The sequence below is a fragment of the Canis lupus genome, chromosome 3 (assembly GCF_048164855.1).
Source record: "Canis lupus baileyi chromosome 3, mCanLup2.hap1, whole genome shotgun sequence".
Classification (NCBI taxonomy): domain Eukaryota; kingdom Metazoa; phylum Chordata; class Mammalia; order Carnivora; family Canidae; genus Canis; species Canis lupus.
Window position 1 is genome coordinate 43,344,579 of NC_132840.1, and position 17,940 is coordinate 43,362,518.

Genomic DNA, 17,940 nt, shown 5'->3' on the forward strand with positions numbered 1-17,940 from the left:
CTCATAATTAGTATGTATTACTCCTCTTTTTGCACGGTAAGTGCTCTTAAAGCCTTGCACAGGATGGATGCAACATAGTGTTTAGTGGTTAAATGTTTTGCTCCCAGAAGCATTTTTTTTTTTTTTTTAACTTACTATAGTTTCTTGGTGGGCTGTGTAAATAGCAGGGCATCCTTAAGGTCTTTTATTCTCTGTGTGACACTACGATGAGCCTTTCTTCCTGGTTTACTCTATCAGCAGCCTAAAGAAGCTCCTCCTAGTTGTTAACTAACTAAATGCGAAAAATGGATACAGTGTAGAATGAGCCTATCTGGATAGGCATCCTCCCTGATACTCACGTGGTCTTGAATATTTGATGATTTAGCCACTCTGTCTTCATCTCTAGAGTGGGAACAATAATAAATAGTTCACAGGGTGTTGTGAGCATTTAGTGAGATCACATGTGAAAAATACTTTGTAATTTTCTGAAAAAATATTAACCCTAATGTATATGTGTGTATATGTATATACATATAAGAGTGTATGTATACAAACATACAAGTGTGTGTATATACATATACACACACCTCCCTATCATAGTGACCATCTCATTTTTTACTAGATGTAATCAAAGAAGATGTCTTTTTTTTTTTTTTGTAGTTGGGGCATCAGTAACTTAACATTTTTGACAATTTCTCTCTTACCTAAAAAGAGAATGAAGGCCTAGTTGGGTTTTGAACCAAAGAAAAAACTGTTTTCAGAACAAGGAGAAGAGCTTGTGTGTGTGTGTGTGTGTGTGTGTGTAGATAGATACATTAGGAGAAATCCTTTTTTTTTTTTTAAAGATTTTATTTATTTATTTATGATAGTCACACAGAGAGAGAGAGGCAGAGACACAGGCAGAGGGAGAAGCAGGCTCCATGCACCAGGAGCCCGACGTGGGATTCGATCCCGGGTCTCCAGGATCACGCCCTGGGCCAAAGGCAGGCGCCAAACCGCTGCGCCACCCAGGGATCCCACATTAGGAGAAATCCTTAGAGCTAGAAGTATGCTTAAAACAGTGGTTCTCAACAGGGGGTGATTTCCACCTTATCCCCGTTCCCTTGGACATTTGGCAATGTCTGGAAATACTTTCAACTGTCCTAATTGGGAGGTAGGAAGAGTTGTTACTGGCATCTAGTGAGGAGAGGTTAGGGATGCCATGCCACATCCTGGGGTGCACAGGACAGACCCCCCCCCCCCCCAATGGTTACTGGTTCACAATGTCAGTAGCGCAGAGGGTGAAAACCCCTGCCGTAGAAGATAGGTTTCCATAAATTCATAAGTGGAACTGTTGCTCTAGTTGAAACAACAATCTTGAATTGCCTGTACTTGAAAATCTATCCTGTATGTCTTCATCCCATTACTGATCCACCTTGTGAATTTCTATTAATGTTTCAAGAAATAACTCAACAATTTGCCTCTCTTCCATAGCTTCCTAATACCCACCCTCCCCCTTCTTTCCCTTTATCCCCGGAGGGATTCAGTGCTCCCTCATCTCTGTTCCCACAAGAAGTTTAAAACTTCTCTATTTTGGTGTAGAACTTAATGTATCAGGGGTTGTTGGTGGTGACTCTGCCTCCCCTGCTGTTCTGGGCAGGGATTACACCTCATCCATTTTTACCCCAGCATCTAGATTGTATTTAATTACTTCTTGTCAAAATCTGAATTGAGTAGGGCAGCCCCAGGGGCTCAGCAGTTTCGCGCCACCTTCCGCCCAGGGTGTGATCCTGGAGACCCGGGATCGAGTCCCGCATTGGGCTCCCTGCATGGAGCCTGCTTCTCTCCCTGCCTGTGTCTCTGCCTCTCTCTCTGTGTGTGTCTCATGAATAAATAAATCTTAAAAAAAAAAAAAAATGAGTTAAGGGGACATCTACTCTCAACAAATTCAAACTTTGAGGATGGAAGGCAAATACTGAACATAATAGTGCAAAATATGACACAGAGGTACTATAGTTCTTCAAAGCAGAGAAATGTACCAGGTGGTTGGCATCACAAAAGATTCTGTGAACTTTAGAAGCATATATGTTATTTGATCTGATCATTTGGGGGAATATCACAATAAAATAATAAGACACGTTTATAAAGAGAAGCTTGTAAAGAAAGTCATGGCAGTGCCATTTAGAATAGAAAATGTTGTCATTACCTTAAATTTCTAATAATAGGGAATTAGTCAAGGAGATTGTATCACATCCATAAACATGAGATGATAAGATACAGCCAGACTATAAAAGAAGAGTATTTGCTGACTTGTGAAAATGGCCATACATACCTACACACGCACGTGTGCACACACACTCTAAAAGTTTGAGAGGACTCACATCAAAGTGTTTTTTGGGGTAAGACCTCGATTTCCATTTTGAATATACTGAGATAAGGATTGAGGTCAGAGATGCAGGCCATGCAGGTATTTGGCAAAATTGAATGGTCTACCTTTTGGTGAATATAGTATAACATAAAGTGTAGTGTCTTCCCTCCCAGAATTTCTCATTTAGAAATGAGAATTCAGTTTATTATCCAAGAGACTTCAGTTGTCCTCCTAGTAGGATACATGCTGAGTAAGCAGGTTAGTAGGTGGTTGGTACTGAATGTTGCATAGAGACACTGTAGAGATGCAATGCAATCTTATCTCCTCACTAGGCATTGTTGACAGAACCAACCTCCATTTAGAGTGAAGCTCATAAAACCAGGGCAGTTCTGACGATGAAGCTGGGTAATCAGAAGATTTACAGATGAGTAAAAAACAAGTTTCCTCTGGTGGCATATTAAAGAGATAACTGATAAAAACTGTTGGCAACAGGGAGCGGCAAGGTGTAACTACCCTTCTCTTAGAGTCTTCCTGGCTCGTGATGAGCTCACTGACCAGGGACACCTGTTTAGGAATTTTGTAGCTGATGTTTTTGTAGCAATTGGCTGAACACAAACACTTTATAGAATTATGAGACTCTATCTCACCTTTTTTATGAAAATTCAAAAATGGAAAGAGCTAATAGTTTTGGGGGTGAGCCAGGATGAGAATCCTTCGCTGCCTTTGTTACAGTCCTTTATACAATGCTTTTCTCAACGCTTTCTGTTTTGGTATCTTACTGAACACATTTTTAGTGTATATTCCAATCCCTCCAAAAACGTCTACCTTTTGAATCTCTGAGTTCATGTTGGAGTTAAGTGCAGAAAGGAAGAACTCCCAGGCTTGGGAAGCAATTTGAGGACATAACTAAGAACAATTTTGTTATTGGTAGGCAGATTTGGTTCTGAATTTTACCTCTTTCACTCATAAGTTGACCCTGGAGAGTCACTTCATTCTGAGCCTCAATGTCCTCATCAGTGAGCTGAGAAATAAGGATAGTACATACCTTACAGGGTCACTGTAGGGAGCTGTTTTTAGATTGTAGCTTCTTTATTTGATACCTGTGGATGTTATCCTCTATGTCAGGAGATATACTTTTTTTTTCTCTTAGGGCAATAACAAAATTTCTTTTTAAAATATATGTGCTTAAAAATTGAGTTAACCTAAATGAAAATATTAAGTGAATGTGATTAAAATCTTAAAGGTAATAGAAGGTAATGATTAAAGTTAATGAAAAATGGGCTCAAGATCATTGCTAAAATCCTTCCGAATTGTGAGATTTTACAGTTTTCTAAGGCAGACTCTTGATGCCCATGGCATGTATCTAGCCACATGGAAATCCGTATTAATACTGCCATTATATGAAATACAAGCAATTAACTTGAGATAGGGTACCTCCACTCTTAGATCTGGATCTTATCCATTCTTAAACATCTGAGCTCGGTAAACATGTTTTACACCTAGCACTGGCCTACTCGCGCTCAAGCTGTTTGTTACTAACATTTTAAGTGCCTGTCTATGGCCTATAGACCTTGCTGCTTCTCTAACGGCATCAAAGATGAGTTAGTCCTAGGACAATATTTTTACAACTAATTTTACCAATGGCTAATACTCAGTTGCTGTTTCAAGCCTAGAATTTCATTTTTACTGATTTATAATTCATTTATTTTTTTCTCACAAAGGTTGATAATGCATATTTCAATAAAATGCCCAGTTCTGAAGAGAGAAGGGCTTTAAAATGTCCCATTAATAAATAAATAAATAAATAAATAAATAAATAAATAAATAAATAGTCCCATTATAGATTCTGAAGATTTATACTATGATGACAACGATAGAACCTGCAGAGCAGCAGAAAATTGATTTTTCAAATGATTTTGATACTTCTCAGACCATTCAACTCTTTCCTACTCGAGAGTCCTACAAGTTCATTATTTTGTACAAGGCCCTGCATGGAGATTAGGTACTTTGTCAATGTTTGCTGAAGGAATGATCTGAAGAATTAACCTCCTCTAAGATGGAAAAAAAATTCGATTACAGCTTAATCTAAGACAAACTCATTTTCAGGGCTATCACTTAAAATAACATTAATTTTGAGAACCAGTTCATTTACTCATATAATTAACAGCTCCCCTTGTTTCATGTTGGGTCGCCGATGAGGGCGCATGAGAGACTGAACTCTTCCACGATGAGTACAAAGACACAGAGAATTATGCTCAGGAACTATATCTGAGCTACAGATGTGTTTATCTTGGCCCCACAAGATGTTTTAAAGGTTTTTAAATTTATAAGTTTTTAAATCTCTTGCCAACATTTAAATTTTGGGAGATTACACATTTTAAAAATCCAAGTTTCTGTCTTTAAAATCAGAAGATCTGGCAATAGTAGGTCCATATTCTAACTGGGCAGCAATCAGCTTGCATGAAGCATTGATCCCCTTTGAGGGCAGGACCCACATTCTCCCTTGCACACAGTGACTTAACCACTAGTCCCTGTGGATTACACCCAACCAACCTGTTCCCCTGACTTTGATCACCTGCTTGGCCCACACCAATGTGTGAGTTTGAAACTCCTGGTCTAAGAGGACTGTATAATACTAATAAGTTTGACTTAACAAAATGTCCATACTTACTCTGTCAAGTTTAAAGAATACAGCTCCTCCATGTATAACATTAAGAACATCTGTCCAATACCTGGCTTGCTACAGAGATAGGGTTCTGTTGAGCACCTCTGAACCTATTGCTTACTCAGCAGGGCTCACTAACCCTTGGCTTTTATACAAACCAATCAATAATTTATCTTCCACGTCTTTTAATCCACTTCTCTCCTCCCTTCTTCAGTCTCTTCTGGAGGTATTCCTGCCTCCTGGTGGCATTCTTATTTTTTTATTTTTATTTTTATGTCTTTTTTTTTCTTTTCTTTTCTTTTCTTTTTTTTTTTTTTTTTTCCTTTTTTTAAGGAGGGAACAATGTGACAATAAACTAGGAAGAAAATGCTGGGGGATCCCTGGGTGGCTCAGCGGTTTGGCGCCTGCCTTTGGCCCAGGGCGCGATCCTGGAGTCCTGGGATCGAGTCCCACGTCAGGCTCCCTGCATAGAGCCTGCTTCTCCCTCCTCCTGTGTCTCTGCCTCTCTCTCTCTCTCTCTGTCTATCATAAATAAATGAATAAATAAATGTTAAAAAAAAAAAAAAAGAAAATGCTGGGAAGATACACTTAGATTTTTATTTTCATCTGTGGCTCCAAGATAGGGTTCAGAGCTGTTGTCCTTACTCAGTTTATGCTTGTGAATTGGTTCATTGTGGTGGGAATTGAAGGCATCTAGACCAGGTTTAGGATGAGCAAAGTGACACTCTGGTGGAGCTGGAGTAAGTAAGCAATTGTTTTCAACCCCCTCAGAAGCCAGCCACCTGAGGCTAGACTTCAGCTCTATAGAGAATTCTCTTCTACCCATCAGGGCAGACTTAAAAAGCTTCACTGACTTCACAGAAGAAACTCTGTGAAACGTTGTCAGATTAGATTCCTGCTATTTTTCAAGGAGCTCTTTGAGATGGAGCATCTACTGAGATTGATGTAGTCGCTGGGGAAGGTGGGGAGGACTCCTCTCATTTCCTGAGAACCCAAATGTAATGCATTTGGCTGCCACCCAGTAGAACAATATGATTTAAGAGTTAGGCCTTAGCACAAAACCTATTTGTTGGTATTGTGCTATAGACAAAGCAACCAGCATAGGTTCTGATGTAAGGCTCCGGATGGCATTTTTCATGAATAACCACTGTTAGAACCCTGTGTTAGTCAGGGTTCTCCAGAGAAACAGAACCAATAGGAGGGGGAGCTCTGTGAAAGTGAAGGAGAAGGAGATTTATTTTAAAGAATTGGCTCATGTGATGATGCAGAACAAATCCAAAATCTGTAGGGTAGCCCAGCAGTCTGGAAGCCCAGGAAGAGTTGTAGTTTGTCTGCTGACAATTCTTTCTTGTGTGGGGAGGTCAGTCTTTATTCTATTAGGGCCTTCAACTAATTGGACCCACGAGTCCACTGACTTAAATGTTGATCTCATCCCAAAAATCCCTTCACAGAAACCTCCAGAATAATGGCTGACCAAATATCTGGGTATACCTTGGCCAGCCAAATTGACACATAAAATTCACCATCACACACTCTTAGAGAAAGGATAGAAAACAGCGGCAAAACCTACTACTGAAGTTATATTTTTATTAACACTCACATTTAGATTGGAGGATGCCAGATTATCACTCTTCAAACTTTATGCTGTGTTCTACTAGACCGCTTCTCTTAAAAAGTTAATGTTCATGTTAATAGCTGCCTGGAAAGGAGTGCAGGCAGCTGAGTAAGTCTTTTTCCATGTAGGTTGGGTTGTATATCTTGTGGTATGATTTACATGTGCAAATTTCTGTGTTCACATATTAAGTTTCTAGTATTCTTGACACCACAGGAGCCAGAAATAAGTTACTTAGAGAGTTGTTTTTAATTTTAATTTTGATGGTTAACATGCTGACCCATAATGTTCAAATTCCTAAACTGGATTCTTTAGGGACTTGCTAGCTTCAGGTCAAAGTTTGTGTTTGCCTTTGTTTGTTTGTTTGTTTGTTTGTTTAAAAGCTGAACTCAGACATGAGCCTTCTTTCATTTTGAAAAGGAGGCAAGCCTCTTTTGAAATTTTTAATTTTTAAAATCGTTTCATTCTTGACCCTCATGGAAAAGAAATAAGCAGTGAAGACTGTTTTCCTTTGGGTTTAAGGACAGTTGTGATGCAGGTTATATCATTGCAGAATAGTCCTAGAGCCAAATGGACCTTTGCTTTGCTATTTGGCCATGTGATCCTAGGAAGTTCACCCGATCTTCTTGGTCCACAGTTTGCTCAGCTATGAAAAGAGCAGTTTGAACTGTACTCTAGAGATGTAGCCTTCAAGGTCCATTTCCCTCAGCCTCCTTAGAAAGTTTGTTTTTAACTGGTGCCATTTGCCGTTATAGGCAACTTTTCCTACTGCCCAAATTTGTAAATTCTAGATTTTATGAGAGAATTTACCCTCATCTTTTTGAGAGCTACCTAGTGGGGAAAAAGATGGTATTATGTAGCAAGGCCTACAGAGGTTATTCATTCATTAAATTATTTACTTATTTTTAAGATTTTATTTATTTATTTATTTGAGAGAAGGAGAGAAAGCACAAGCAGGCGGGTGTGGGAGAGGGAGAAGTAGACTCCCTGCTGAGCAGAGAGCTGGACGTGGTGCTCAATCCCAGGACCCTGGCATCATGTCCTGAGCCAAAGTGAGACCCTGAACTGACTGAGCCACCCAGGTACCTCTCATTCATTTAAAAAAAAATAAAAAATAAAAATTGGGGAATGGTTTATGGAAGAAGCATTTCAGCTGAGTACTGAAGTTAAAAAAAGGATTTGGACCTACAAGAATAGGAAGAGCTTTCCAGGAGAGAAAGGTCCATATGAAGAAAATCCTGTAGGTAGAAATGGCCACGAGCATTGAAGAGTACATTGTTTTGGAACAAATGATGGAAGGGGCATCTGAGAAGTTGGTTAATTTCAGAAACCAGAGACCCTCAAATGCTGAACTGAGGAATTGTACTTTATTCAAGAGACTTTAGGCACTGTAAGTGAAGCCAAGGACAAGTCTTCCTGTGCTTCTTTATCTTTACTGTCTGATACACAGTAGACATTCAATAAATAATGTTTGGTTGAATGAGAGAATTAAAGATTTTTGAGAAAGGGATTGAAATGAAGATCCCCTTTAAGGGGATTTTTCCCTGTCAACCACGTAACAGCTAGAAGACCTAGTCTGATTCCATTTAAGTAGAGAAGGAGCAAGTAGGGCATGAACGTGACTATGGGCAACCCACTATTTTGGGTGTTAGAAGAGGGAGGAGCCAAACATGGCTGAGGTTGATTCTAAGTAACTGAGAATGTTGATACCAGGTTCTAAGTCCTATTTGTACTATGTGTGCTCTCTCGTCTTTCTTCTTAGTTACGTTTGAATTTAGGGACCTGATTGGATTCAACGTCTTGCTTGAACAGGTCCCCATTAAATATCTACCGAAGGAATTAGTGCATGATAGCAAATCTGATTTTGTCTTTCATTTTTGAGTATTGGTAGTGATGATGGTAACAGAACTATTGAGCTACTTTACCTCTTGACAGAAATTCAAGTACCTTTATGCCCATTTATAATTGTCTTTTTAGTGTTATTTCATTGTCAGAAGCTCTGATAGGAAATATAAGTTGATGTTGACTTAGTTATCTCAGTTATTAGATTTAATCATTAATGTAGTATTAATGTATATGAATAATTATAATATGAATAATTGATTATATGCAGGGTAAATTTGAAAGCATGAAATTTCCAAATACCTATGTATATCATTTTCAACTTGTCTGGATCCTATTCAAGGCAGTTCATGTGCAAGACATTGTACTAGATACTGTCTGATAGGTAAAAGATGAATAAAACAGTCTCTACTTTCAGGAGATTATAGGATGCTAGAGTTAAGCTAAGCAGACTCTATCAAGTGCCATGAAAAATCCAAAGTCTCCTTTAGAAGAAAAGGTGATTATGAATGGAGGCTTTTGAGCACTCAGTCTTGGTAGAGAAATGGTAGTTCGGGTCCGGAGAGTGGAATTCCTGCAGGTAGATCTATGGAAGAATGCTTCAGATGGCAAAGAGGAAGCATCATAAAGCATTGAGCATGCAGAAGTGGAAGGTAGAGCTGGAATGTTAGAGAAGAGATGTACTGTGTGTGGCTCAAAATTCTTGGACAGCTAGACAGTTTTTTCCTGCATGAACAGTAGGTTTTAAAGAAAGGCTGTGGTCAGTCTGGGATTTGGGCAAATTAATTAGTTGGCAAAGGAGGAATAAGTTGAGGTGGAGAGGCAAGTTGCTTGTCAAATTGGAGCATCGTAATAATCCAGGAGAAAGGGAATGGCACTGCAAGGAAGGATTGCAGGGGAGTAAAGGCTGTCTCGGTTGTTGGTGGGTTACGTAGAATGTATGTAGCTCCTAGACACGGAGTATATAAAATCTGCCAACTAGATTTAATTGGAGATTTGGGTGGGGAGAAATATTTTAAATTTTTAAAATTTTAAATCAAGCATCTCAGAGGATACAAATCTGTTAATTAAAATGTGAAAAGCAAAGGAAGATTTTTTTTTCCCCCCAAAGCAGGCTCTATGCCCAGTGTGGGACTTAAACTCAGAACCCTGAGATCAAGAGTAACATGCTCTACCAACTAGGCCAGCTAGGCACCCCAGCAAAAAAAGGTTTTTAAGAGGAAGAAGAATTCAGTATGAACATTGCTGATTTTGACTTCAAGTTCATGCAGATCCTTCTGGGGAGGTGTTTGACAAGTTGAGATTAGCCTATAGCATCATTTTATTTTCCTCCCTCAAATTCCACCCTCCACCCCCCCCCCCAACTATATTATATGCATGGCAGTTCAGGAGAGAAGGCCAAGTTGAAATGTACAGTTTTAATGTTGTGCTAATACATAGTTTAGTTTTGTTTAAAATGATGTTTCTAGACATAATAGCTTAACCACATGTGGGCAACTTCTATTTTAAGGCAGTGCACATGAAAGAATTATATAAAGTGTTTAACCCTGTGTACACTTTTTTTATAATAAGAATTATGTTCTCATGTGTTGTTTTTAATGAAAAATGAAACATTGTGACTTAGCCAGGTGCTTTTGCACTTATGACCCTTGCTCTTTTGTTCTTTCCATGTCACAAGGGCAAATAATGTGACAAGCCTGGTCTTTGACAACGGAGTTTAATTTTATTGCAGGTCCTGTTCTTTCCCCAAGAAGGTGTGTTTTGTGTTTTTGCCCTGAAAGTGCTATATGGCAAATCTTAGCCTTTCAAGTTATTTTCCCTTATCTCAAACTTTCATCTCCTGGCCTTTTAAAAATTATTACCTGCAGGCAGGTGAAATGTTACAGATACAGTCTTTATGGATATTAGCGCCGGAAAGACTTCAGTAGAGCTCAAAATTCAACAAAGATTTTATAGAATGCTTTACATTTCAGAAGGCCAACTGAGTTACATTATTTGACTTCTGTAAAAGTTACATATGTCTATACTTCAGTAAAATACTTTCTTAGGCTTCTGTAAATGTTATTTTACTTAGATTATTCAAATGATCCTGTCAACAACTGTGGTGAGCTAGGTACCGTCTCCTCCTCCCCTCTCCATCCCTCTCCATTTTACCCAAGAGGAAGTGGGCTCAGAGAGGTTGTGTCCAGGCTCCAGAAGCCAGATTTGTAATCTGAGTTACCTGATTTCAAATCTTTTTTTTTTTTTTTTTTTTTAATGACAAAGTATTTTGACCTGTGGTAAAATTGGAATGCCTTATCTTCCTTCTTAAAATTTCACTTGAGGTTGTTGCATGACCTAAATTTTCTAAGTTAGCAGATTATAAACCTCACATAGTTGGGTTAGTTTGTTTCTCAGGCCTAAAACCATGTTCCTGCAGTAATCTGTCCTGTAATTCTGTGTGTGCATGTGTGCACGCGCATGTGTGCGTGTATGTGTGCGTAGGTAGGTAGATAGATACCTATATCTAAAGTACTATGGATGAACACCCTTACAGCAGAAAGCACACCTGCATTTGGATCTGTCTTTTCCTCATGTAACCTGTACTCAGGGAGACCTGGCACTCTGCTTAGAATATTGAATTTCATCAGTCTATCTTTTGTGGATTTTAGGGAGAGCTGATCCTATGATTTTCTTTTCTTCCTCCTTTCCTTTTTTTTTTTTTTTTTTCTTTTTAAATCTAGCCTCCAAGAGAAATGAGCTAGTAGACTATACCAGCTTTAAGAAATAGACCCTGTAGGAGCAGAGAACCAGAAGCTTTCCTTGAGCTTCCTTTATATATGTTTATTGTGCAAAAATATTAAAGTGTTTTCAAAGAAGAATGCCAAGATTTAAAACCCATCTGCCTATAATCTCTTTTTGGGGACTCCACTTGCCTCATATGATGATGCACACGCACAGCTTTATTAACTTTTTAATACCATGTCAGTAATTCTTTTTGAAGACACAGCCATAAGTATTCCACATCTTACATTTCATGTTTCTTTTACAGAACAGGGAGATTTGGACAGGCTTCTTCCCTCTCCAATGCATATGTGCCTGAGAGATTGAACCAGTTCATCTGCAAGGTCATCTGCTAACTCAGGTTCTTAATGCTTCTCTTTGATGTCTGGGTCCTACCACTCAGAGTTGTCGGCTATCGACAGAGGAAGAAAGCTCACGAGTTTCCAATCTCTAGTTCCAGGAAGTCTCCATCTCTTAGGTTTCTGGCATTTCTTCATTCAGCAGACATTTATTGACTAACGTCTTACTCTTCACAGCTGACTCTGGCCCACAGGCCCTGGGGATACAGGAAAGGACCTCTCTCTTTGTGTCTTCTTAGCAAGGGAGAAAAGTGTATAGATAAATAACTGTGAAGCATGTTAAGCCCTTAGTAGAGGTCAAGTGGCAGGATGGACATGGGCTGCGGGGCAATACAGAGGGAGCCCGTGGGTCCTGCGAGGCTCCTGTCCACCTGCTTGTATTCTTTTCTTTTTCCATGTACCTTTCTTTCTTCTTCATGCACCCCTGCCACAACCTGGTGATGAGAAGGACAAGAATAAATGTTTCAGGTGGTTGTGGAATCACTTCCAATCCCCCTAGAGGTCACCTGTGCAGTTTTCCAAGCTTGTGTGAGAAAGCGGAGTAAATGAATCATACCGCCACTTTGAATCGACACATGAGACATGAGATCACAACAGGTTCTCCTCTCAGTGATCTTTGTGGGAAAATGGTAAAAAAGAGCTTGTTTGTAGGAGACTTTAATAGAGAAACTTTACTGCTCTGAAAGCCTTGCCTTCCAAGGGTGTTTGACACTGGCCCTGTGTCTGAGTTACCGAAGCCTGAAGGTTTAATCCTTAATACTGATAAGAACAAAAAGAATGTGACTTATCTCTCCAATCTCTGCAGAGATGGGAGGAAAAACCATTTCTCGGACCGTGATTACACGTTACTTGACAGCTTTTCAGTTTGCCCATTAATTTAGGTATTTGAATAACTAAACTCTGTGCAGCGGCGGGGAGGGAGCAAGTATCATTTACTTTTATAAATGTGATAGTTCCTTTTTTGAAGTGATTCTACTCTTACCCCTTTCCTCTGCCATTCATAGAGTTTAAATATTTGCCAGTGCAGATGTTTGATTTTTATCTTAGCTCTCTCTTTGTTTAACTTTATTCTCATGGGCGGTTAAGTGGAAGATAAGAGACTTCTTGTTTGATTCTTTTCAACTGGTGTTGCTCAAATATTTGGAAAGCAGACACTTCCCAGAAAGAGGGAGCCCGAACCTGGTTGGATGGAGGTGAAGTGATCTCTTCCTATCATGGTAGACCAGACACTGTTAAGCTGTTCCCTAGGACCACGAGCTCTGCTAGACTTGAGCATTTCTCCATGTCCAGACCTCTTTTGAAAGGCTCTTTCCTGCAGCTACCAGTCAAGGGATTTTGCCTTTTGAATCAAGCTTCCCAGAAAGATGTGTGCTCTCCCTAAAATGGAACTTGATAGTTCAACAGCCCTCACAGCAAGGGCCAGACTGTGTTGTAAACTTCATCTGAGTCTCCCTGCATTTGTTTCACACTAACTTCTGATCTAATATGGAATTCTGCTTTCAGAATAGTGGGATTTTTTTTTTCTAACCTTTTGCACCTGCCTTGGCATTTTAGCAGTGATTAAAAACAAGCAAACAAATAAAAAAATATTCCCCATCCCATTAGCTGTCATCGTAGTGTCTTTGTTAACGGACTCCACTAGCAGTTTAAGCCTGGCTCTTCTGAGAGATCCTCAGGGATTTGCTTTTAGAATTATTGCCTTAAAAATGTGTCCATGAACAATACCACATTTCACCACCACTCTGGGAATCCACACTGTGGGTGTGGTTTTTGTGTGCTAAGTGATAAATTGGGCAGGCTTCTTTGGAAATGTTGAGGAAAACCCAGGGTTCTGAGTGATTTGCCTGGCAAATCACCTTCCATAGAAAATTTAAACAAAGACCAAAAAAGAGATTCAGGAAGTAAACCCCAACTGGTGTATGTGTCTCTCTCCTTTATGTCTTTTTCTTTCTAAACTGGGACTCCACTGAAAAGTTGATTTACACTGTGAATCGCAGCTGAATGAAATCCAATTGGAACTCACTTGAACACTGTTTTGATGTAAGATTCAAAGCTTCTGCAAATTTATTTTATCTTCTACATTTGCTGATCTCCTGCTTGTAAATCCTGTTGAAGGAGAATAAAAATGACTGCAGCCTGATGGGAATTAAATGTCTGAAGTTCAAAGCAGTTTGCACATCAGAGCAAACGTCAATCAAATGAACATCTTGCAAGCCAGGCAGGGAGTGAATTTCTCCATGGGGAAGAGATCAAAGTGGGAGTCACAGTTCTGTTTTCTCCCTCGGGATGCAGTTTCGATCAGTTGTTCATGAAAGTAAATCCAGAAGGAAGTTTTTTTTTTCCCCCCCAAACTTATGGGCATAGGAAAGATAGAGTTCTTTGAAACTGAATTTCGGGCACTGGTTTTATCTTATGAAAATAAGTATAGAAAGCAGTCATAATCCAATAGCTCCTGTTTTTAGAGTGAGGGTCTATAGGAGATTTAGATAGGATCGTTCTCTTATTATAATTCCTTTTTTTAAAGCGCACATATAAAGATAAGTTGAATTGCTCATTTTATATGACAGTATGATTTTACCAGTGCATGACCTTTTCCGTAAACCTGGAATTACATAAATGTGACTGGCAGGTAATATACTTCTCAATGAAAAATCTGTTAGGTAACCCCTCAGAGTGTAACTGATGTATTGTTATAAAGTACTTTTAGCATGAACTACAGTTCTCTCAGGCCCCAAATGGAGGTGAATAGTATGTTTCTTTTAGAAATAGTATTTAGAAAGAGGCACACATGCATAAAACGCATTCCCATCTTAGGCAAAGCAGCCATTTCCCTGGGGCTTGGAGGTGGTCAGTGTAACGAGGACAACTAAGCAGGTTTTACTGATGTGTTTGGAGTCCAGTAGGAATCTGGAGTCCAGAAGAGAAGCAGACATTAGTGAGTGTGGGTGAGTGGAGGGTGGAGTGATAATCAGGGGTTTTTTTTGGCTCTTGTAATTACATCTCCTAGCTGGCTCACCAGCTTGGGACACACTGTTCTCCTTTATTTCTAAGCCCCCTGTTGACACCTGCTTCCTTACCTGACTGGCAGAAGCAGAGGGAGGGTTATTTCTAGGCATTTCATGTTAATTCAGCTGGGGGGGGGAGGACATGCTCCCCATGGCTGAGGTTCAGCACACATGAGAGAACTCAAAACCACTGAGATTATTGTGAGACTGTTACCACTTGAAGAATGCCATCTAGCAGGAAGGAGTGGATAACAGGTCTCTGAATGTGGGGGCTTGATAGGAGTAAATTAACTTAAAGCCACTAGCATTCACTGCATGCATATTACTTGTATCAGATTTCGGAATGAGGTAACAATCTGTTCATCATTCACTAATATACTTTTAGAACCCACATGTTCTTGAACTAACAGAACAGGGATCAGATTGCCCTCTGGCTAAGGTTCTCCTGTAAGGTTTTTTAAATTAAATTTAAATTTAATTTAAATTTTTTAATTTTTTAAGGTTTTTTTTTTTTTTTTTAATGCTAAAGCATCAGGATTGTTCTATGGATTCCTTCAGAAGAACTTCTTTAGATATTTTACATTTTATTTTTGAATCAAGTTTGGTCTCTGGAAGCCTTTGTATTTGTACCACATCAGTTGGGGTTTTCCTGAGTTGTGTTTCAGTATTACACGTTGCCTACCTTTACAGTAAAGCTTAAGCTGTCGGGGGCACCTGGTGCCTCAGTGGTTGAGCATCTGACTTTGGCTCAGGGTGTGATCCCAGAGTCCCAGGGTGTTATCAAGTCCCACATTGGGCTCCCCATGGGGAGCCTGGTTCTCCCTCTGCCTGTGTCTCTGCCTCTCTCTCTATGTCTCTTACGAATAAATCTAAAACAATAACAACAAACAAAAAACCCTTAAGCTGTGGCTGTTGTCCATTATGTTGTTTTGCATCCTGTATTCATTGCCCCATTGTGAGAATTTTCAAAATTTGGTACAATTTTTTCTTTCTTGATATTGTCTTATTTCTGTTATCTTTGTTGTACCCAAGCCATTTAAATGTTCAAGGCTCTCATCAGAATGCCAGGGTCTTTCAGAGAAGAACTTTGGTACCAGGAGGAGGAGAAAACTACTTTGAGCTGGCACCAGGTCAGCTGTGTCTCTTCTCTGTGCAGAGAATGTATGTGTTCACTCTCCTATCCTTGGTTCCCTGAAGCACCTCAGATTTCAGTGCTGAATGGGAGGGGAACTTGAGGCTTTTCTAGAATGAAATAATAAAAAGTAATTCTCCTAATGGCCAATTCCATACTATGCTGGTGATGAGCATTTAAATTATTAACCATTGATAAAGAACACCTGCCTTTAATATCATCTTCCTGCACATATTTCTATTTGCCCATAGAGCTCTTTCTCTTAAGCTGTGCTTTGTGAAGCCTTATGTTTAGCTACTGTCATATTCTTTTTTAGAATTCTTCTTAAGATTTTTGTTTATTCGCGTGAGAGAGCGAGTGAGAGTGAGCAAGAGCGGGTGAGGGAAGACACAGAGGGAAAAGCGAACTCTCCCTGAGCAGGGAGCCTGACGTGGGGGCTCGATCCCAAGACCCTGAGATCATGACCTGAGCTGAAAGCAGGCCTTCAAACAACTGAGCCACCCAGGCACTCCAGCTACTGTCATTTTCTGTTAAGTGAAAAGCAAAGATTTTTCCTGTGCTCTATCATCTTTCAGAGTAATCTTTTCCTCTGAGAGAATTCAATTCTATTTCAGCTATTTTAGATAATGTTAATGATAACTTGTTGATTTATTGAGATACATTATAGTGTATTCATTATGAATGAACTCGAATAGGTGTTCACATCTTGGTTCTGTTTGCTTCCCAGCTGTGAACCTTGGGCTTCTTGATTTAACATTTCTGTGCCTCAGTTTCCAAGTATTCAAGTGGAGGTAATAGTACTTTTCTCGGGCTTTGTGAAAATCAGATGAGGTAATCCATGTAAAGCGCTTGGAACATATGATGAGCACTTAGTAGCTGGTAACTCCTTCTAACACATCTAATACTAGTTCTTACTATTTATTTTATGCTTACTGTGTATCTGGCTCTTAAGAGCCATTTTCTGATTTGATTCTTAAAACAATCTCATGAAATAGATATCTATGAAATAGATACTATTATAACCATTTTATGAATGAGAAAAACAGAGGCTTAGAAATCCTAAGTTATGTGCAAGAGTTATATAGCAAAATGCAATTTAAACCCAAACCCCAATCTAGATCCTGTACCTCTCAGGCCTATGTTCCTGACCATGACCTAATCATGCTCTGCCACAGTGGCAGTGCTTTGTTCATCATAGATGTTCAATGAATATAACTGGATAAAATACTGAGAGCTTTCTAGTGACTTAGCTCTCTGCCCTTCCTCACTAGTCACCAATAAGGATTTATTGGATACTACACATTGCCAGCAGTGTGCTAGACCTGAGAGATACCTACAAATCCTCAAGTGACTCACAGCCCTAGTGGGGGAACTAAGACTTCTCAAAGACGTGAAAGGCTTTTGAAAGAACTGGGAGTTCAAATGCTGTGTGGCAAGGTTTACATAAGACGACTTCTATACCAAAGTCTTTGGAGTCTCATCTCTAACTTGATACATCCTTATTTGGTATATGGAAAGGATGAAACAAGTAAGATAATTTGCTCATAATAATTTACTTTAAAATTTTGTTGCTATAAATAGAATCTGAAACCAATCTAGATCTAATAGACATCAATATGATAACATATCATATTGTTAGCATAATCAGGCTTATGTTAAGCCTGATTACAAAACTCTTGATTTCAGCTTGGGTCATGATCTCGGGGTCATGGGATCAAGTCTCGGTGTTGGGTTCCTCACTGGGCTTGATGTCTGCTTGAGATTCTCTCTCTCCCTCACCCCTGGCTCATGTGTGTGCATTCTCTCTCTAAAAGTAAATAAAATCCTAAAAAAACATAAGCATGGAATTTAAAAAGCTGGACTTTGTTGAGTGCAGTGGACACTAGAGGACATCATGGCTGGGATCCAACAGTTGATGGACTGATCTGGTTAGATCTATAGGTTTGGGAGATAGAGGGAAGAGAAGGTTGGGTAAATTACTGGTGGCAAATACTACATTGTGAAACCTTTTTATAACTCACAAATGTTTACTGAGCACTTTTGCTAATAAATTACTTCCAGGTTTTATTGTCTTTAATGTTCTTCAAGATGATCTTTTCGGTACGGAAAGGAAAACAACCTACAAAAATAATTTCCTTGCCGGGGTCCCCAGGAGCAACCTTTCATTTCACAAAGGCTCTGGGAATCTACTTCTCAAGGGTTGAGCTGGTAGCCTGGGTCTTGACAGTGGAGACTC

The 17,940-nt window shown here is 39.4% G+C and overlaps 1 protein-coding gene across 1 annotated transcript in view; it reads left to right on the forward strand.

The window, feature by feature from the left end:
* CACHD1 (cache domain containing 1) overlaps positions 1-17,940 on the forward strand; it is a 200,317-nt gene that overhangs the window by 104,822 nt on the left and 77,555 nt on the right. The window lies entirely within an intron of this gene.